Source organism: Antechinus flavipes, chromosome X (genome assembly GCF_016432865.1).
Source record: "Antechinus flavipes isolate AdamAnt ecotype Samford, QLD, Australia chromosome X, AdamAnt_v2, whole genome shotgun sequence".
Taxonomy (NCBI): domain Eukaryota; kingdom Metazoa; phylum Chordata; class Mammalia; order Dasyuromorphia; family Dasyuridae; genus Antechinus; species Antechinus flavipes.
The window spans coordinates 74749747-74754397 of NC_067404.1; positions in this window are offsets into that span (position 1 = coordinate 74749747).

A 4651-nucleotide genomic window follows, 5' to 3' on the forward strand; every position below is an offset into this window, starting at 1 on the left:
ATTGCACTTTTAATTTGCCCAACATTCGTGAGGGCCTTCCTCCCAAACTCTCGGTCCCCCGTGTAACCCAGCTTCGTCTGGCTGTACCTTGGTATTCCGGCTGTTTAAAGGGCCGCTTCAGACCCCCCCTACCCACTCCACCACATAACCACTTTATGAGAGTGGATGCCGGTTCCTGGCTGGACTTTACCCACAGAAACCATCCCTTGAAGATACTCAACGCTGAGTTTCCGGTCATTTCAGTTCGAGTTAACAGACTTATTAAGTAAGTGTCCTTTATGTTCCAGACACAGGCATTGGGAAAATTGGTTATTTCCCAAAGTTCCGTTGTGTCTCCTTTTGTAATACCCAGAATTGCCCACTAATTGATCTTCTGTGAGAATCCAGGTTTTCAGATACTGATTGAACTGAAAGGCTCATCCATATTTGATTTCTAAGCCTTGAGATCATACCAAGTAACAGTTGGTTGAAGGAACTGGGAAGGTTTAGTCTGAAAAAAACCAGGACTGTGTGGGGAGGGAGGGACATAATAGTCATTGTCCACTCTGGAGCATAGGAAGGGCCTTCCCATTTACAATAAAGGCCTCTTTTAACTGGAACCCAGATTTTAGCGCCTCAAAGAGAGCAACGAGCATTTTCATGGAAGAAGGGAAGACTTTTGAGGAGGACATATGAGCAAATGACAACAATAAGAACCACTTGGTAGGAGTGTAAACACTGCTGGAGAGCATTCAGCATGTGTATCTTGCTGAGAACATGCTACCCATTCTCCATAGTGCTGGAAGATAAGGACACTAACTTTCAGAGCGGAGAATTTGTCCACCAGGCCGAGAGCCAAGAGCCCCGTCTTTTATGGTCCAAGACTAAGTTGGGCCTGATGCTAAGTCAAAGAAAGTCTTTGCAAGAGTCGAGGCTGCTATGTGCGATTGTTATTGTCTGGGGGAGTGAGTGGGACAGCATTGGGTTTCCACTGCAAATCCAATTCTCCCTCAGCAGATGTTGCTGCTGAAAAGTGGCCATCATATAGTGGGAAGCTCTTCTGCCCCCAGACAAAGCCTGGACAGAGACAGAGAGTGGTTTTTGAGTCCTAGGAGAAAATTGAGCAATCTTTTCTATTGCAACATGCTTTTCCTTCCAGGAATCAGTACAGAAGGCACCCAGAAGAGCACGGCTTTCTATTTGATGCAGTGTAGCCTGACGGGTTGAGCGCTAAACTCTGTCAGGGAAGCTTTGGATTCAAATCTGACCTGTGTTATTGAAGAGCTGGGTGATTGAGAGCAATCCATGTGACTTTCTTGAGCTTCGGTTCCCCTCTCTGCATAGTGGGGCGATACCAACTTCAGAGGCAGAATCCAGATAACACTAGCATGCGAGGCAAGCGTCACAAAACACTCCTGAGACATCCGGCCAGAAAGGTAGCTTCCAATGGATGTTTTAGGACAGTTTCACTCAAGGTGGAGAGCAACAGGAGGCCTTTCGGAAGAGAGACTCCAGAACGCTTACTATGGTGAGGATGCTAAGACTCCTAGAGCCACCAGCACTGGGGAGACCACCGACAGGGCAGAACCAGCACTAGAAGGTGCTTCCCATTTTCACTAAAGCATTCTTGTGAACTAAGCTAAGCTCAGTTGTTTCTATCTGTGAAGAAAATAAGTCCTTTCCTTAGCTTTAAAATGTCCTGGCTCTGGGACAAAGTCCTTATCACTCCACCCTAGTTACAGCTCTGTCCCCAGAGAATGATGCAACTTAGATAAGATAATGCATGTAAGGTGCTTTGGAAAGTTGAAAGCATTGTAAAAATTGAGTGATTATGTACAGTCATATGATACAGTCTAAGGTCGAAATATGCCTATTGTTCTATATTTCCAAAGCCTTCTATACATTGTCTATCTGCATTCCTAAGAAGCATCATCATATTGTGATTAAAGAGCCAGCCTCCTATTGAGGAAACCTGGGGATTAAGCCCTGCCCCAACACTTGCACTAGCCATATGACCCTGGGCAGGTCACTTCCCCTGTAAAGGCTACAGGCAGCTTTCTAACACAGCTTTTGGCTACAGTTTGAACTGGTAAACTAGGGCTTCTCTATATTGATGAAAACATAGATCTGGTCACCAACACACACACACACACACACACACACACACACACACACACACAATCTTTTCTACTTCCCCTTTTCTCCCAAGATCCCAAAGCACTCTGAGAGCTTGAATGATTCCCCACCATCACCTGCTTTCCATAGGCTGAGACAAGACCACAGGGGTTAAGAAATGTGTCTAAAGCTGCAGGGGCAAACCGGAAACAAGGTCCATTTGTTGTTTCTATGTTGGCAATAATGAGCAAATTAAAAGTGCAATAATTTTCTTTGTAATTCGGGGAAAAATAACTCCGTTAACAGTCGTCCCTAACCATCAGAAAGAAGGCTTTTAAAGTTCCCTTCATGCAGAGGACTCTTTTTTCAGCTAGTACCCAATTACCGTAAATTGCTGCAGTTCCTAATTGTTACTGCAAGGCAACTAAACATTGTTATGTTGACTACTCAAGAGTGGATTGTTAATGGCCTTAATCATCGGATAATCTGGTAATATAATCAATGTCACTGGCATATACCTTCCGGAAACAACAGGCTTGCTTGATGGACACATCAGCTGGGAAACACACATGGGTCCTTCGAGGGAGCCTTTCAATCCCAATGTTTTTTCTCTTTCCTTGGAGAAGGAAAAGCGTTCGGTTCTCATGCCAGGGAAAAAAGCCGGCTGTTGCTTTCTACCTCAAGTCACCAGAACACCATGTCTCTTCCCTGAACAAAAGCGTCCAACCGCACCAACTCTTCCATCCATCTTGCAATCATTTCTTTCCTTAAAAAGCAACACAGAACAAAACACGTTTCCATTGATTTTGCTCTTTTCTATCGCCGTCCCCTTCCAATGTCACAGATCGCCCCCCTAACGGAATGATGGGACAGAGTTCCCAAGTCCCGTTCCTGATGTCGTATCGGCTGTGGCTATTAAGCGAGGGGAAACTTTAGCTCCGATTGTTGAGTTGGTGTCCATTCGAGTCTCTGACCTGAAATTTGCAGCCTATGGGTCTATTTCTATTAGCATGGTTGATCAATTCAATACAACGAGGATCTATTAAATGTCTACTATGTGACTAACATTTACACTAGGGACTGGGCCACAAAGATTAAAAATGAAATAACCCTCCAGGAGCTTCCATTCTAGCTGGTGTAGCACATAGACCATTGGCCTTATAGACACGGAAAACCCGAGTTCAAATCCTGCCTCGGTCACTTATTAGTCCCGTGAGAGGGGGCAAGTCACTTAACCCTTCTCATTTTCAATTTCCTCACAATCAAGTATGACTAAATTCCTGCCAGATCTCTGTATTGATTGAATTCTAATTTCCTTCAATATTTTTTTCCCTTTACATTATCTGATCCCCAAATCAAACGTTCTTCATGGTTCTCCTTGTTTCGGGACATATCGGTTCACGTGCGACTTCCTAAATTTCTCTGAATTGCTCATATTTGCCATCCCTTCATCGAGGTAACATTTTATTATGTTCATGCGCCACAAGTCGGGCATGCAACTCCTGCTACAAAAAATGCCATTATAAATAACTGCTGTGTCTGTAAAGCGTCTCTCTGTGTATGACCTCTATGCCAACAGCATGTTGACCTCTATGCCAACAACAACAGTTGAATCAAAGGGTATATTCATTTGAGTGAATTTTCTAAGATAACTTCAAATTCAAGAACATTTGGACCATTTCGCAGCTCTACCAACAGTGCCTAAGTGTACCTGGCAAACATTTCACAACAAATGTTTCACTTGAAGAGCTCAAATCATCTTGTATCTTTTTGTCAACTTCTTGTTCTTCACAAAAGGCATTGTTGCCCTTGCCTTCAAAGTACACTTCGTTCTGGCTTTAACAATTCTGCTGTCTGGAGCAGACAACACAAGAGATGCCCTCGAGATATTGTTGAGACTAATGAGAGGTGGGTGGGGGAAACCTTAGAAATATCACAAGAGGCCCTGAGCCGCAGAGAGACTCAGGAACACCAGAGTGTGGGAGGACAACAGAGACTTCAGGACACTCCAAGTCTTCTGGTGGGAAGGACGTTACCAATGAAAGGAGCAGGTAAGGAGCGGGCTGGAAGGAGATTACGAGTGGGGGAAAAAGAACCTCTTAAGTATGATAGGTAATTTAGCTACAGTTGCTCATTAGGTTCTAAGCTCTATGGTTTCAGTTTATAAAAGGAATACAAACATCATCAGTGTCCTAGAGAAGGGGTTCCATTTCCTCTACTCCAGTTACAACTCTGGATGAGGAAAAAAATGAATGCCAGTCACCCTGCTCTAGTTACAACTCAGGATGAGACAAGCACAGAGGGATCCAGTGTTCATTGCAACTCTTATCGGTTCTACAATAAAAGGTTTAAAATGGAAATTAATTATAATTAATGGAGTGGGGGGGATGGTAAGGGTGACGAGTTGCTGATGTGGACTTTGGACAACCAGTAACTAAAAAGAAACCATTGAGTGTTCTTGCTTGAGGGAAATAGAATCCAGAGAAGTTAAGTAGTTCATATTAAGAATTAATTCTACTGTAATTAATTGAATTGGAGACAAATATATTTTTGGCTG